The sequence below is a fragment of the Zingiber officinale genome, chromosome 10B (assembly GCF_018446385.1).
Source record: "Zingiber officinale cultivar Zhangliang chromosome 10B, Zo_v1.1, whole genome shotgun sequence".
Classification (NCBI taxonomy): Eukaryota; Viridiplantae; Streptophyta; class Magnoliopsida; order Zingiberales; family Zingiberaceae; genus Zingiber; species Zingiber officinale.
In genome coordinates, this window is record NC_056005.1 from 12,209,897 (window position 1) to 12,228,825 (window position 18,929).

At 32.9% G+C, this 18,929-nt stretch overlaps 1 pseudogene; it reads right to left on the reverse strand.

Annotated features, from left to right (window-relative positions):
* Nucleotides 1-17,817: 17,817 nt before the first annotated feature.
* On the reverse strand, nucleotides 17,818-18,671 carry LOC122028943 (annotated as a pseudogene).
* Between the last annotated feature and the right edge of the window lie 258 nt (nucleotides 18,672-18,929).

The window sequence follows — 18,929 nt, forward strand, 5'->3', positions numbered from 1 at the left end:
ATATTAGATTTTCTTTAAATGGTACTCAATTGGATGTAAAATATACTAGATTTTCTTTAAATGATACTCAATTGGATGAAAAATATATTAGATTTTTTTTCAAATGGTACTGAATTTAGGAGGAATTATATTAAATAGGAAAAAAGTTATACTCAATTTAATAGAAAATATACTCGATTCCAGTTTAAAATGCTGAATTTAATAGGAATTATACTCATTTTTAGACTATTTATACTTAAAAAATATGAAGTACAATTTTAATAGAAAATATATTCGAATATACTAGATTTTCTTTAAATGATACTCATTTGGATAGAAAATATACTAGATTTTCTTTAAATGATACTTAATTGGATAGAAAATATACTAGATTTTTTTTATATGGTGCTAAATTAGGAGGAATTATATTAAAACAGGAAAAAAAATATGCTCAATTTAATAAAAGATATACTCGATTCTAATGTAAAGTGTTGAATTTAAGAGGGATTATACTCATTTTTGGACCTTTTATACCTAAAAAATCTGAGGGGCAATTAGGTTACAATATTTGCATGAGGGAGTTGAAGCAAATAAAACTTTACATGTAGGGAGTGAAAACAAAATTTTTTATGAGTGAGGATTACATGTAAAATTCAAATTGTGCGTCGATCTGGCTTAGATCCATTTCGGATATCTAAGTCGAGATTGTGACTAGATTCCGGTCTCGGAAAGACGGAATCTAAGTCATACTTTTTATATTAAACCTATAAACTGTGCTAACACTTTGTTTTGTAGGATATACCTTATCTATTTGCCTCGGACTAACCTTGTCTTGCCGGAAAGCTGTCTTTTAGAGAAAGGTGGTCCGGGCGCCCGGAGGGGATCCGGGTGCCCGGGAGGTGAATTTTATCCAGATCGCGCGTCGCCACGTGGAGCTCGTTGGTTGGACCTGCCACGTCTCACCAGGGCGCTTGGAAGGGATCCGGGGCGCCCTGACCCTCATATAAAAGGAGGGTCAGAGGAGAGCTTCAAAACACAACTGAAAGAAAGTCTTCTACTGCTTGCTCTGCTACTCTGCGCTCCTGCGACGCTAACAAAGCTCCGACAACACGCTCCTTTTTTTTTTGGTTAAATTCTTTTCGGTATTTACTTTATTTCCATTAGCATTCCTGTACTTTAATTTGTAACAATTTTCGAACTGCTAGTAATTGCCCATCGAAAGCACCCTTGTGTGTAGGCCTTGGAGTAGGAGTCGACACAGGCTCCGAACCAAGTAAAACCAGCTTGTGTTAGCATTGTCCTTTTATTTCCGCTGCGCGTAACTCTTTTCGAACGATTTTGTTTATCGATATTCACCCCCCCTCTATCGAATCTCACGGTCCAACAAGTGGTATTAGAGCAGGTACCGCTCTGATTTGATGCAACCACCAATCAGGCAAAGGGGGGACTTTTTGAAAGAAAAATTAGATATCGTTTGTCTTTAAAATAAAACCTTACGCCTTTTGTTTTTTCCCTCCAAAACTGTTTTTGAAAAATACATCGCCATCTCTTCTTACATTTTCAAAAATTTGAAATAATATTTTTTATTAATATTTTAATAATATTTTATTATTTTTTCGAAAATAGTGAAATATTATTTTTTCTAGCACTGCTAATCCAAGACTAAGTCTTAGGATTTTTTTTGTTTGTTTCTCTGTGTGCAAGAATAATGACTCTTCTAGAAGGACGGAACCCTCATGAACCACCACCATATAATCAAGATTTCAACTACTGGAAGCGATTAATGGAATGCTTCTTAGGAAGCTTAGATTTTGATTATGTGCTAATATTGAGGAAACCTTCTCAGGACTCGGAATTGAATAAAAATGTAAGTAAAATTATTTGTAATATTTTACCTAACAATATCTTATGCAGACTAGAAAAATATAAGAATGCATATGAGCTGTGGACTCAGTTGATAAGCTTCACAAGACGCCAATGGAGCTAGAAGATCAAGTTAAAGTCGAATCCGGACTCGAGTCAGATCCAACGGAGAAGCCTGCTGAATTAGGGGTTGCGTTCAAGGTTAGTAATATTTACCAAAACACCTTTGCTAGTAAAAGTTTAAAATATATGCATGTTAATTTGGATATGTCTGAAAGTATATGTGAAAATAGTGTACATGACATTACTTGCAAAAATATCCCTAGGATATTTTCTGATAAAACAAATATAATTAATTTAGAAAATACAGAAAATCTGAAAATAATTAATAAATCTAAAAATTCGAATTTAAACCTAAACAAACTTGAAAATTCAAACAAAAAGGATGACAATGTCAATATTGATCTAGATAAAATTAATAAATTATTTAATCTAGACAATATTAATCTAGAAAGTCTTATCAGATAATCTAATTAACAAAAAATTAAATATTAAAGATAAAACTTATCTAATAAATTTCACTGATTATATCAACTTAAAAGATAAAGAAAATATAAGGATAAACCCAAACACTCTGATAAAAAACAAAAATAAATTTAACAAATTTAAAATTAAATATTAAAGATAACATATTAAACAAAGATAATTTGGAAAATTTAAAATTAACAGCTAATAAAAGACTAAAAGATAAACCTTTAAAAAATATAATCTAATTAATTCAAATTTAAAAATAAATAAAAATTTAAACTTTAAAAATAAGCTATTAAAGAAAGATAATTCAATTAACCCAATAAAATTGAAATTGAAATAAAATTTAAATATTAAATATACCCTTTTAAAAAAAGATAATTTAACCAATTTAATTAATTCAAAATTAAAAACTTAAATTTAATTAAAACTTAACTAAAACCAACTCTAATTATACAAGAATCTTAAAATAAAATTAAGGCCAATAATTCAGGGGGAGGCTCTAAAATAGCTGGCACCTCCAAAACTAACCTACCCGACAGGGTAACTCAAACCAACATACCCGGTAGGGTAACAAGGACTAAGTAGAAAGGAACCAAGTTTAACTTGACCCACGGTACTGGTGAAGTTTTGGATGATAGTACGTTAGGGAAGCTTAGTCTATGCATGTCTAGGAATATATAGCTTCAACCTGGTGCATTTGCCTAAGTGGAACTAGCCAAAGCTACCCCTTACGGATCCTAACTAGTTAGACCAAGGTTTTGTATTAAGTTCAGTGGATAGGACTATTTGGAAAACCTCGAAGGCATGGTTACTCTAATGATGTCCAGGTGACTCACCATAGCCCAGAAGTTTATCCAGAGAACGGCTATTTGTTGAACCCAAAGTTAAACCTGAATCTAACACAAGTTAAAAACAAACCCTAAAATTGAACCTAATTCATCTCACAAAATTATAGGATTTCCTGATTGAAAATATAGATTGGGTGAGATGACTAAGGACTTAAATTAAAATTAAAATTAAAATTAAATTAAATTAAATTAAATTAAATAAAAATTAAAATTAAATTAAAATTAAAATTAAAATTAAATTAAAATTAAATTAAATTAAATTAAAATTAAAATTAAAATTAATTAAATTAAAATTAAAATTAAAATTAAATTAAATTAAATTAAATTAAAATTAAAATGAAAATTAAATTAAATTAAAATTAAACTTAATTTTTTTTTAAACCAAAAAAAAAATATTTAAAAAATTAGTTTAAAAAATTATTTTAAAAATTCTTTAAAAAAAAACTATTTTAAAAATTCTTTAAAAAAATTATTTTAAAAATTCTTTAAAAATCCTTTTAAAAATTATTTCAAAAATTCTTTAAAACCTATTTTAAAAATAATTTTAAAAATTCTTTAAAAAATATTTTAAAAATTGTTAAAAAAATTATTTAAAATATTATTTTGAAACTTCTTTAAAAAATTATTTTAAAAATTCTTTTAAAAAAATTATTTTAAAAATTCTTTAAAAATCATTTTAAAAATTATTTTAAAAATTCTTTAAAAACTATTTTAAAATTTCTTTAAATAATTATTCTTAAAAAAAATTAAAAATCATTTTAAAAATTCTTTTAAAATCATTTTAAAAATTCTTTAAAAATTATTTTAAAATACTTTTTAAACTATTTTAAAAATTCTTTAAAATTATTTTAAAATTTTTTTAAAAAATATTTTAAAAATTATTTAAAAATCATTTTAAAAATTATTTAAAAATCATTTTAACAATTCTTTAAAAATCATTTTAAAAATTATTTTAAAATACTTTTGAAACTATTTTAAAAAATTCTTTAAAAACTATTTTAAAAAAATCTTTAAAAATATTTTAAAAATTCTTTAAAAATTATTTTAAAAATTATTTTAAAATTATTTTAAAAATTCTTTAAAAACTATTTTAAAAATTCTTTTAAAACTATTTTAAAAATTATTTTAAAACTATTTTAAAAATTATTTTAAAAATTGTTTAAAAATTGTTTAAAAATTATTTTAAAAATTCTTTAAAAATTAATTTTAAAAAGTATTTTAAAAAATTATTTTTAAAACTTTTAAAAATCATTTTAAAAAGAATTTTAAAAATTATTTTAAAACTTTTAAAATCATCTTAAAAACTCTTTAAAAAATTATTTTAAAAACTTTAAAAAAAAAAGAAAAAAAACATTTTAAAAAGACTTTTAAAAATTATTTTAAAAATCTTTAAAAATCATTTTAAAAAATCTTTTAAAAAATTATTTAAAATTCTTTTAAAAATTATTTTAAATTAAAAAAAATTATTTGAAAAATTATTTTAAGTTAAAAATTATTTTAAATTATTTTTAAAATCCTTTAAAAAATTTTTATTTTTATCCTTTTAAATGTTTTTTTAAAAAAAAAACTTTAAATCATTTTGAAAAATTCTTTTAAATATTATTTTTCACTTTAATAAAATTTTGTTAACTTAAAAAAAAATGGTATCAATTATTTTCATAATTTTCACTTTAATAATAAATTTTTTTTTTCACTTTAAAAATTATTTTTTAGACTTTAAACTTATTTTTAAACATTATTTTAATCTTAAAATTATTTTTTTAATTTAACTTAATTGAAAATTAAAACTTAAATTAAAACGTAATATTGAAATTATAATTAAAGTTAAAAAAAAAATTTAACTTAAATTAACCATTAATATTAATTTAAATCTAAACTGAATCATGTTAATTGCCATGAAACATATTATAAAAATCATTTTAAATTCCTTTTAAACACTGTTTTAGAAATCCCATTAGAAATCCCTTTTAAAAAAATAATAAATAATAAATAAATAATAATAATAATAATACTAAATCTTTTTAAATTTATTCAAAACTTAGACACCTATCTTAAAAACTTAAAACTTTCAACCTAATTATGTATAACTTAATTGTTTAAGTCTAGCTTTAGTTGAGAACTAAAATTAACTTGAATTAAACCTTACTTAATTATGTTTAATAACTTTAACTTCATGCTAACTTCAAACTACATTAATCCTACTTGAAAGGAAGTAAATAAAAAATAATTGTAACGACCACCTTTCTTACTACTACTACACTCTAAGGATGACCGTTACTTGACTACTAACTCTACTTAACCGGTATGATAAAAATATCACATGGAAACCCTACCGAAAAATTTCGGCAGAGTCTCCCCTGTACCGGTGACCATATCCGTAAATATATACAGAGTATACTCAGCCACAGGCGGCTGGAACATATATTGTCACAACTACGCAGTTTAATAAATCAAATCATGTAAGTAATGAAAAGCGGAAACATAACTTCCTACTACAAAATTTTCTTATCAACTTAATAAGAAATTAAGCTAAACAAATTCTTAAACTAAGTGAGTTCTTTAGCTAAATCTCAAGGATCTCCATAGTCCACACATCACACACCGTCACAGCATCTCCTTGTCGTCTTCTTCCTTATACTTTAGCTTTTTCCTTTATCTGCAGTAGGAGGAAAATAGTATCTATAACCTAAAAGCTTAGTGAGCACTATTCTACTCACAAAAACTCGATATGCATGTATATAAATAAAAACATGCTAAAACTGAATGCTAACATGTAAAGCTACTCATGCTCATAAATAGCAAAGAAACTAACTGAAAAGCTAACATGTAAAGATAATCATGCTCATAAATAGCAAAGAAATCTAACTAACTGAAATACTAAACATGTATAGCTAATCATGCTCATAAACCAATAAAGGAATCATACTAACTGAAATACTAAACATGTATAGCTAATCATAGAACTATCATGTGTATCAATAAGAAACTGAATTGATATCTAGCTAAACTAATTAATGCTAAACTGAGTCTAACTTGTATTCACATAACTAATTTGTGAAGTTTTGAAAACTATTTACATAATAGATTAAAATAATAATCATGCTGCTGATGGGCCCGGCAACTGTACTTGCTGTGCGCGCATCCCTAACTAAACCCGGGATTGCAAGTTCCGAGTCTAGTAGGGTTTGCTAGGTTATCTAAACCTAGGGACGACTGTGGGAGCCCAACCCAATGGATATCTAATCTAGTACAGTGCCACTGCTGAAAATAAAATACTGATTTCATAGCTTAATTTCTTACCTTGCTTTAACTAGGTTATCTGAACCTAGAACTAGGTTATCTGAACCTAGAGGCGACTGTGGGAGCCCACCCATTGGACCGTAGTCCCATATAAGCTGAAGCAAGACTAAATAAGTTATTTTAAATGCTTCTACTACATTAATTGAGCTATTAAAATGCCTACTGTAGCATTATATTGAGCTAAGCATTTTATCAAGCACTTGGGGTGCACTAGAACACACTCTACGTACTGAAAATCTGTATACAAAGCTTAACATAAATCTGCATGTAAAGCTTAATAAAAATCTGCATCTTAAGTTTATCAAAATCTGCATACTAAGCTTATCTAAAATCTGCATGCAATACTTATGAAAATCTGCTTATTAAAAATCTGCATACTTTACTTATAAAAATCTGCATGCTATAAAAATAGAACTGCTCATGTTATTCCATTAGCAATTAGGAAACTAGAACAACTTAAGCATGCTATGAAAGTAAAACAACTTAAGCATACAAAGAGATCTAACTATACTAAAATTCTGCACTATACTACTAAATTCTGCATATTATAAGCTTAACAAAATCTGCATACTATGTTACTAAATTCCACATAACATTCTGCCCTATCATGCTTAACAAAAACTGTGCTATATTACTAACCAAAAATCTGCAGTACCTTTAATTACATACTTTAAGAACTAAACTACAATCAAGTATCCCACGGCATCTTCACCCACATTGTGGCATTGTACACACCTTGCAACTAAACAAAGATTTGCTACTGAAAACTAGGAAAACATAACTGTTCTTCATGTATTGTAACATAACATACCATTCTGCAGTAGACTACAAAATCAAACTATATGCTTTAAAAGAAAACTAAACTCTTTCTTGTTCCTTGCCCAACAACAGGAATCTGAAATCTGTAACCCTTCTAATTTACTGATCATGCCCACAAGAATTCATGAACAAAAGGATTTGGATCCACATCTGAATTCTCTTAAGCTAGCTACGGCAGCAATGACAAGAGAAAGCCAAAATTAACTAAACTACAACACTAAATTCCGAACAGCATGTTTTAACAAGAGAAATCTAACTACAATAAATTTGAAACCTACTGAAACTAAAATTCCATGTAAACATGTTCACCACCGAGACTTTCATAAAGCAACAGAGAACTTTTAGGGCAAAACATGCTGCGGCAGAACTTCAAAAGCCTCACATTTTACAGGAAATAAAGGTCGAACTAAAGATTCAAGAACTACCCTTATTGCTCTAGGAATCCCGATTTATACAGCCTTCCGGAAACAAAGAAAGGAATCAAAACTCTTAGCAAACTCAAATCTCTGTACAGCATGTTTCAAAGCAAAGAAGGAGAAAACAAAGCTCGGAACAACTCCTACTGCAGGTGAGTAGCAACTCACCCTTGCTTTTAGGACTTACAACCGGAAGGGAGAAATCTAGGGTTCGGATGAAGCTTCAAATCCGGCGATCCTTCTGTGCCCGCGTGCTCCCCTCGACGAGCCGGCCTCAAGGAGGTGAAGGAAACCTCTCGGAAACCCTGGCCGGCGCCGGAGACGATCCCTAGTTCCGTCGCCTCTTTCGCCCGAGAGCACAGCTGCGCGCCGTCGCGAGCGTGAGAGGAGAGAAGAGAGGTTCGGGAGTTTTAGGTCACGGCTAATCAAGCCCTAAGTTCTCCCTTTATAACTCCAATATTTCTATTAACTACTCCTGCTTAAATACAACTTGATTCGGGTTTTATTAACAAACCCGCGGCTGGTCTGTTGGTTAAGCGAACCTCTGCTTCACCCGAGGTTCACGGTTCAAATCTCGGCTTGGACATTTTTTGTCGAAACTTCTTTCGTTCAGTAAAAATACCAAACGAACTCCAAAAATTACGTACAAATACTCTAAAAATTCCTAAAAATCTCTAGAATTTTTCTAAAGCATTTCTAGATTTTTATAAGGACTTTTAGAACTCGAAATAGGGAAAATTGGGTCGTTACAATAATAATAATTATAACTAACACTTTCATTGACCAACTTAATCAATTAATACGAAATTTAAATTATTTCACTGAGTATTAAATTATTAAATCAAGTAAAAACTAATCAATAAATTATTGATAATGGTTAACTGTTATTGAATTAATAAATTCTTATCTTATTTAACATTAAACTAAAGTTAAGCACCTGAATTTAAAATTAATTATTGAATTTATCAAACTCAAAGAAATAGTTATACCAAGGATACAGAGATAATCATGTGTTACTAAATCCCCTAGAACACTTAGGTAGATAAATGTGTTAGGGTTTTAAAATTTAACACACTCAAACTTTAGAATTATATTAAGGGGGATAATATAATAAAGAAGATTAATAAATTAAAGCAGTATCAAATTCAGGGGGAGGTTTTTTTTTTATCCCCTTAAATGTCATTTTTTTTCTCTTTAAAATAAATCTCTTTAGAAAATTCTACCTCAATTTATTTAAAAAAAAATTACTTTGAAAATATTATATTAAATATTCTTAGCAAATATTTTCAAAAGCTTTATTTTAAATGTCAGGTTTAGGGGGAGGATTAAATCAATCTATTATAAAAATTTTCTTAATTTATAGTCTTTTCTTAAAAATTTTCTAAAACCTGATCTTTAGAAATCTAACTTGATAAATCTATTTTTAAAAAACTAGCTTTTATAAAACTAAGTTTTTAAATTGGATTTTATAAACTAAGGTTTTGAAAATCTGGATTTTACAAACTTAGACTTGAAAAATAAATTTAAGTAGATTCTCAAACTTAATTTTGAAACTTTGATTTTGAAAAACTCATGTTTGTAAAGAATTCCAAGTTGAAACTTATTTTGAAAATTCAATTTCTTGAAACTTGGATACTTATGTTTGAAAATTAGACGTATACTTTAAAACTAGCTTTTACTCTTTGAGTTTGCAAACCCATTTAATATTGCAAAAATTATTTTTACTCAAACTATACTAAGTTATTTTTCAAAACTTAGTTATTTTACTAAAGTTAAGAAACAAAAGCTAAATTACTCCCCCAAGTTAACCTAACATCATTTCCTACAATTTTTTATGCATTCTGTATTGTTGAATGGTTAATTTGTCTTCCTTATTTGATAAATGCCAAAGGGGGAGGGATAGGTGGTTAAGTTAGAAAAACAAAATAAAATTAAAAACTAACTTAAACCTCATACTAGAACAAACTGTTTAAACTTCTTTACTCGCATATTTTTACTAATTTAACCAGGTTGTCGTTCCATCAAAATGGGGGAGATTGTTGGTGCGGTTAGCACTAACGGTCTAACTCAGGTTTTGATGAATGACAAATCAGGTTAAGTTAGGTTTGTTGTGATCTAACACTCTGACCGAGTGTGCAGGAGAAGTCCAGCTAGGTCAACGAGCTGACCGGATAGTTGGCGAGAAGTCCAAGGGGGTCGACGGGCTGACCGGACGCTTGGCGAGAAGTCCAAGCGGGTCAACGGGCTGACAGGACGCTTGGCGAGAAGTCTAGCTAGGTCGACAGGCTGACCGGATAGCTGGCGAGAAGTCCAAGCGGGTCGACGGGCTGACCAGACGCTTGGCGAGAAGTCCAGACGGGTCGAAGGGCTGACCGAACGTCTGGCAGGTAAGTAAGGTAAGTCACTGGAGGGGAGTGACTGTGAGGACGCGTTCCCGGGAAGGAAATATTAGGCGTCGATCCGGCTTAGATCCATTTCAGATATCTAAGTCGAGATCGTGACTAGATTCTAGTCTCGAAAAGACGGAATCTAAGTCATACCTTTATATTGAACATATAAACTGTGCTAACACTTTGTTTTGCAGGATATACCTTATCTATTTGCCTCGGACTAACCTTGTCTTACAGGAAAGCTGTCTTCTGGAGAAAGGGATCCGGGCGCCCGGAGGTCCGGGCGCCCGGAGGTCCGAGCGCCCAGAAGGGATCCGGGCGCCCGGGAGGAGAATTTTATCCAGATCGCGCGTCGCCACGTGGAGCTCGTTGGTTGGACCTGCCACGTCTCACCAGGGCGCCCGGAAGGGATTCGGAGCGCCCCGAGCCTCATATAAAAGGAGGGTCAGAGGGGAGCTTTAAAACACAACTGAAAGAAAGTCTTCTACTGCTTGCTCTGCTGCTCTGCGCTCCTGCGACGCTAACAAAGCTCTGACAACACGCTCCTTTTTTTTTTGGTTAAATTTTTGTCGGTATTTACTTTATTTCCATTAGCATTCCTGTACTTTAATTTGTAACAATTTTCGAACTGCTAGTAATTGCCCATCGAAAGCACCCTTGTCTGCGGGCCTTGGAGTAGGAGTCGACACAGGCTCCGAACCAAGTAAAACCAGCTTGTGTTAGCATTGTCCTTTTATTTCCGCTGCGCATAACTCTTTTCGAACGATTTTGTTTATCGATATTCACCCCCCCCCTCTATCGAATCTCACGGTCCAACAACTCCTTGCATTGAAAATCTCAAGCCTCACGAATTGCTTGAGTTACGTACCTGTACGAGAAAAATTAAACAAAACTTATCAAAGAAAAATATAAAATATAAGAAAAAAGAGAATTGTAGTAAGTACTGCATGAACTGTAACTAGAGAATAAATTTCGCATAGCTCTAATATCTAGACATGAGAGAAGGATTTCCAGAATTCCAGGACAACACTCAATGTCTGCAAAACGGAAGAGAAAAAACTTATTCAATACAAACTTATAGTCTCTAAGAAATAAAACTTATACAATACAAACTTATGCAATACAAGCAATTTAACCAACTTAGAGTTGTCTTGGTAACTTCCATTGGAAAACTTATGAACGTAGCTTTAAATTCGCAGAATAAGTTTATATTCAATCAATGAATTTCATTGACCTTACCATTGAGTTTATAAATAATTAGTCGAGGACATTCTTAAAAGATACTCGTGGCGGCAATAAGAAATCATCAAAACCTACAAAAAATGCATCTAAACTTGGAGCCTACAGGAGGTCATAACAAATCAGCTATTCAAATATCAATTTAGGATGCGATCTTGCTGAGTTATAGGCAGGATTGACAAAATGACAAGAACTTGTCTAGACAAATGTTGAAAACAGACAATGAATTTGATATATGCTTTGTTCCTGGAAAAATGTCTTTATATACCAAACATGCTCATAATTCCAGTCAACATGCTACAGAATCCATCTACTAACTCAGCCGAATCACTATACGACGAGCTTATTTCCCAGAGCCAAAGTTTAATAGACAAAACAAAAATAAAATTATAAGGACACCATAACTTTACTTATAACTAAATTTACAAAATGTTCAATCAGCAAGATAACACATAGATGTATATTAGGTATTGACATATCAAAGCAAAAGATGAGAACAAAGAGAGACATTTAATAAGGGAAATGTCAGCCAATTCTGCTCATGATATAAATGCAAGAATGAGATATTGGGCAAAGGTATGTATATAATTTATTTCATGAAACATCAAATGCAGAAAAAGAGTTTTTTTTTCCTTCAACCAAACATTTAAAAAAATAGAAATTTTAAAAGCGTGAAATAACTGCCCCAATCTATGTTGGATATAGATACTTGGATATTGGCACTCAAATAGTGACACTAAGAGTGAACAATCACTAATCATATTGAACACATGTACAATTTGTAAAAATAGTCATGTCAGAGATTGCGATCATACTCGTGTTGAACACTATATCAAGTCCAAGAAACATAGACATGGAACAGTTGCAACACTGACACCATATTCAACTACACAAGCATTATCATACTAGAGATTTAAATGAACACTATGTAACACCCCAAATTTCATGATTTGGAGTCCTAAAAGACCTTATTAAAATCTAGAAATGCTTTAGAAAAATTCTAGGGATTTTTAGAAATTTATAGAATATTTTTATGTAATTTTTGGAGGTCATTTGGTATTTTTACTAAACGAAAGAAGTTTCGACAAAAAAAAGTCCAAGCTGGGGCTTGAACCGGCAACCCCTGACCCGAGCAAAACCCGACTAACCAACTGGGCTAGCAGTTATTACTTGATCAAATAAGGATCGAATTGTATTTAAGTAATAAATAGTTAATAGCAGAATAAAAGGAGAATAAAAGGCTCGGCTGGGAATTTGAACCTGCGGCCTTTGGCTCGGTCAAATCCCGGTTGACCAAGTGATCCAGCCACCGGTTCTGTTTAGAAAAGGTAGGAAATTTTATTTAAGGAAGTTAACAGAATATCGGGTTATTAAAAAGAGAAACTTAAGGCTTAATTTTCCCGTGACCTAAACCTAATCCTTTTCCCTCCCGATCCCTTCCTCTCTCGCGCGACAAAGGCAGCTCGAGCGGAAACAAGCCGCGGCTAGGGCACGATTCCGGCGCCCGGCGGGTGGCTAACTCGGGGTGGTTCTTCACCGTCGTGATCCTTTCGTCGAGTAGGGTCGGTGACCACGAGAGGAGGCCAGAAATCTCAAGTTGCCCGAACCCTAGAAGCACTAGAAGGTTCCTCCTTCGGCTGTGAGTCAAGGAAACGAAGGTAAGCGCTTCCTCACCTGCAGTAGAGTAGCTCCGGGTTCTCGTTTCTTCCTTGTTTTCGAATTTTGCTATAGGGATTTCCGTTTAGGGCTTGTTGCCGTGAGGTTGATTTCTTGTGAAACCTGCTGCCGAGAATCTCAAGGAAAGGAATTAATTGGTTTGTTAGGCATATGTTTTGGTTTCTACAGATTTCAGATTTATGCTGTAAAATTCTATTTGGCACAGCATTCACTTCCTTTGTTTCCCTGCCGTGATGTTCTTGTAGGAAGATGAGAAGGGGTTTCATTGGGTTTGACAAATAGTTAGGCTTCTCAATTCTGATAGCAAGCAAGTTGATTTCTTAGGTTGCAAATCAGCAAGTTTTATTCCTTTTGTTATAAATTCAACAGGTTAGTTAATTTAGTTTTCCTTCAACAAGTTAGCTAAATTCGGTCATAGTTTTTGGTGCTAGTTAGTGGGCACGAACAGCCCTATACATATATATATTTAGCATCTGTTTAGACCCTTTTGTACTATGTAGTGGCACGAACAACCCTTACTCCAAGTACATAGTTAGTTTTCTGTTGAGATACATAGTAGGTTTTAGTTTTGTTCATGCTAAGCAATTGACATGAACGGCAATAGTTTTGGGAGCAGCAGTTGAAAGAAAATAGAAGTGTAGAATTTTAGATTCCTAAAAGCAATCTAGTTCTTTTCAATTTGCAGTTTAGCAAGTATAAGATTTAGTTTTTCTTACCGTGTAGTTTTAGTTTTCCTCTTCGTGCTCAAGTTCCAGATTTAGTTCTCTTTAGTTTTCCTTTTGTTAACTTTGTATCTAAGTATAAGATTTCAGTTTTAGATTTAGTTTCTTATGCTTCCTTAACTAGTTGGAACAACCCTTATATTTAGCATACAAGTTTAGATCTTTTTGTGCCATTAATGGGCACGAACAGCCCTATGTTTAGTATTTTCTGTTTAGACTTTTTTGTGCTATTTAGAGGGCATGAACAGCCTTGAATCTAAGTACATAGTATTAGTTTTCTTTGCTATTTTAACAAACATGATCAGCCCTGTTTATTAGCATTGCAGTTTTAGTTTCTTCTCTATTTTAACAAGCATGAATACCTACTCTCTAAGTATACGCAGTTTTCCTTTTAAAGAATGCAGATTTTTCTTTCTTTGATTTATTTTTGCTATAGCATGTCTAAAGACTTCATATTTGTTTTCCTTTGTTTTAATCTGTTATAGCATGTTTGAAGAGGCTAGTATTTTACTTGAACAAGTATAAGAAAGATAAAGAAAAGAAAGAAAAAGGTCAAGGCCTTAAGTAGATCCCAAAGTCAAGACCTTAGGGATTTTGGCACACAAGGTGTTAAAGAAAATGCCGAGGCATTATATAGAAGTATTAAAAGATAACAAGTATTTTACTTTTATCAGTGGCACTGTACTGGACTCTCTGTCCTTGGGCTGGGCTCCCATAGTTGTCCCTAGGTTTAGATAACCTAGTAGTAACGGCTCGGCCGACGGTCGACGGTCGACGACCATAGGGTCGCCAAATGGGCCGCCAAATGGGCCACCGAATGGGTCGGGTCGTTACAAAAGTAAAAGCACAGTTGTCGGGCCCAAGAAGAAGTTGATTATTTTTTTAAAGTATTACAAGTATAAGTTTTGAACAAGTAAAGCAAGTTTTACATAAGTATAAAGTATTTAAAGAATAAGTCTTTAAACAAGTGAAATAAGATTCAGAAGGTGTTTAGAATTCAGTAAGCTTAGTTCTTTATGCTAGCATGATTGTATAGATTTACTCTACATGTTTATCCTTTCAGTATGTTTCTTTCACTAGTAGATGAGCATGAGTAGATTTCCTTTTGAGCATTCAGTTTTAGATTTCAGTATATCCTCATGCATATCGAGATTTTGTGAGTTAGATAGCGCTTACTAAGCAAATTTTGCTTATAGACTACACTTCCTCTTACTGCAGATACAGGAAAGGAAAAGATATAGAAAGGAAGGCGACAAGGAGGTGTTCGAAGGATGTGTGATGCCAGGACTATGGAAGCCTTGGGACTAGGAAAGAAGTTTTAGTTTAGTTTTTATTGTCTTTTGCTATGTTAGGAGTATTTGAGATAGTATTTGTTATTTTGATATGATTAGGACATAGTAGAAGAATTGTAATATTGTGTGATGGTTTCTTGTGTTGTTTTCTTTATTTTGGATTTATTATACTGTGTGGTTGATTGATATGTGTTCCAGCCGCTTGTGGCTGAGTATATATTGCCTGTATTGTTGAATAAGGTCACCGGAACAGGGGAGACTCTGTCGGAATTTTTCGGTAGGGTTTCCATGTGATTTTTAATCATACCGGTTAAGTAGAGTTAGTAGTTAAGTAACGGTCATCCTTAGAGAGTAGTAGTAGTAAGAAGGGTGGTCGTTACACACTAGTTATCAAATTTCGTAAACAGTATGCAATAGAGTACTAGCCTTGTATGTTAAACTTGTTGAATGTACAATATCTCATAAGAAAGTTTACCTTTAATGTTATCATAACAATCACATCCAGAGAGAATACACAAATCAATGAATTGATCCATAGTGAGTCTTAGCTCTTCAAGAACCTGAAAAATAAGGATGAGAATAAATACAGTAATTCAATTAGCAATAAGCAGAATAAATATACCTTTGAAACTTCAAATTCCATCACAGAGAGCAGAAATAACATGTTACAATTTTTTGTAATATGTGAGGCATATAAAGTTGGACATTTTGGAAAGCTTTGAAACAAAGTAATAATAACTGATAAGTAAGAGATGTCTCCAATCGAGCAATAAGTGGTGAGATGAGTTCTCACCGAAATTTAGGAGATTTGGCAGACAACAAGCTTTTTAGTAGCACCATTGTCCATTGGAGTGTGATCTCCTAACAAAGAGAAGGGGCATGTTAGCTGAAGATGCTCTTTGATCTAATTATCTTTCTTCTCCTTTTTTGCCTCTGATTTTTGGGATAAAATTATTTGCCCTAATATTGTGTCATTTATCACAATGCTAATGACCGAACCCATAATGACTTAGCATGAATTAAGGGCAACAAATTGAAGATGAGAAAGTACTACAATGTGTCTGAGCTACAGCTTAGTTGTTGCCCTTGTAATTTTTTTAACTACCCTTTTGATGTGGCTTGAGCCAAGGAGAAAAAAAATGATTTAGAGTTTAAGAACTAGAGCTTCTCCACCTAAGTGACTAGTCACCAATGATAATTAGATTATGCACAAAATAGAACTAATCCATATTAGAGTGTCATCATGTTGATTGCAGGTATACCAGATAGATTGACTTAGGTAAGGAGACGAAAGGAGCATCTACATCCAAGCAACTAGCCACTAGGATTGATAATAAGCAGCAGTGAGATACTACTAACTGGAGCATTTTTCCTAAATGCTGGTGAAGACTCTCACTGCAAGATAAAGAAAAAGTATACTGTGTATAAAAGTTCCACAATAGAACATGAGCAATAGCACAAGAACTATCAAGAAGTTGAGGATCTGGTAGTCCATGAGATTCTCAGTAAACATCATTTTCTAGACTGAACAAATATTTGTTGATCTTTAAATCTTCACACACACACTAGTTTACAGTAAGATGCATTTGCCAAAAGGTTAACAAAATCACAGTTGCTAAGGAATTGCCCCACATGAATTAAATGAAAGATGACACAAAAGAATTAAATGGTTAAATCTCTTTTCAAGAATCACTTGGGAGAACATACCTATAGAGCCAACAAAATTCATAAAACATGTCAAGAAGCTGAACTCTCCAGTACTTTTATTCTGCACAAATTCACATGAGATGTAATGGTCTTTAGAACTGAATGAAGCCCCATCAAATGTACATTAGATGTTATCATAAATTACTAAGTGAATTGCAACCTTAGCAGTTTTTCAGTCATTTTGTTATAAGCAATTGCATGCGGCTTTAGGAAATGTTTGCAAGAGAAAGTAAAATTGTGTCATGTTTACAATCTTCATTATGTTGCTTGGTTACTTGTGAAAAAACTCTACAGTCAACTACTGGAATCAAATTCTTCAAGAAAGTAATTTGAAAGTTCAAAATATATTTAAAGAAACTCTATGTTACATATGAAGAAAACAAATAATCAGCATGCTAACTTCATGCTGATTGCATATAATCAATAAGATCCTCATGGTAATTTCCAATAAAATAGCAATATCAAAGATTACCTTGACAGTTCTTTTGTTGTACTTTTCAATTCCCTCTAGATCACAAGTCTGCAAACAGCAAATATAACCAACTAAGATAGCAAAAGAAATTCTAGCACACTAAAGAGTCCCAATAAAGGTACTTGTTATGCACAAGCAATGACCTCAATTGTTGTGTTCAGATGGTTAGTTGCATCTTCCCTCTTTGAATATCTAAAGAACAAAATAAGCTTAAAGATTATCATTATCTTACAACAAAAAAAAAGGAGGGGGCAATGACAAAACTGTAAAGACTAGCCTTTTGGCAAGTTCTTGTTTCTTCAGCTTTGGAGGTTGATCATCAAATACATATCTGGCATAAAAAAGATGATAATAAAATATGGTGGCTGAATGAGAAACAAAATGATATTTAGACATGCAAATGGACTTACACTGGCTCGATACCTACTTCTAATAATATGATAGTTCGATTGAACATCCCTTCATGCCTTTTAAAAAAAGAAACAATTGGATCTCAACTAAAACCTGACATCCCTATGTTAACAAAAAAATTGTCAATGAATAATGCGCATTTAAATATTTTTTAATTAATCAAAGCATTCTGGTAATCCTTGAGCAGCGAATCGATACACTTCCTCATCTATCCAATTGGGATGGTTGCAGCTGCGGCCACGACTACAGCAACAGGTGGGGCGGCTATGGCAGCGACAACTATTGAGCAGATCAAGAAGGTGGTCAATGTGGTCGTGAAGATGATGCTCAAGACTTTCCTCCAGGACTTGATGGATTTGAGCTTCTTGTCAAGATTATTCTTTCTCATATGCATTTTGTCGAGCATCTGGAGCTGCTAGTGGTGGATGGACCAGAAAGCCTTGAAGAACTCTTCCGTGAAGGGATCGTCGGCCACCTTGAAGTGCCTCAGCTCCATCAGAGTACGAGAGTTCCTCGCATTGTCGCCTTTGTGGTCCTCCTCCTCCTCGGCGAAGCACTGTAGCGCAACTTGGAGGATGAGTTGGTTGTCGCGAGCTTTAGTGAGGCACTTTTCAAGGATAGTGTAGAAGTTGAGAGTTTGGAGGCTATTCTGGATGTAATCCTCAACGAGGTCGAAGAGCTCGGTGTTCTTCCACACATCACGCTTGCAATCAAGGATGACCGTGACCACCTCCTATTCATCTCAAGGAGGCAACCGATGATCTCCCTAAGGGAATCGAGGGAGAGGGACCGGACCTGGACGCCGTCGGTGAGGGTGGAGATGACACAATCGGTGCGCTGCTAGAGCGTGGAGTCAAAGGTCTCGAGCTCGGGATCGAGGCGGCAGGCCTCCTCGTAAGGCATCATCTCCACCAGACACGGGAGGTGCGCGTGGCCATCTCCTCCGTCAACGTCGGCATCTGCAACAGCTAGATTGTGCGGCCTCGTGCTGTGTTGAGCTCCCATCTAAGGATCTGGGAAAAAAGATGTAAACAAGTTGAGATTTTTACCGCTGAAAATGATGGAAAATCTGAAGTCTAAAGGGGAAAAGCGAATGGATCGAAAAAATGAACAAGAACTAAATTAGCAACTTGACGAGAGGAGAGCACACCGTCGTGGAGGAAGATCCAGCGGAGGCAGCACCCCTTACTGTCGTGTGGTCGACAGGATGGTGTGAAGAGATTGTATGAGGAGAGGGAAAGAAAAATGGCTAGGGTTTGGGAA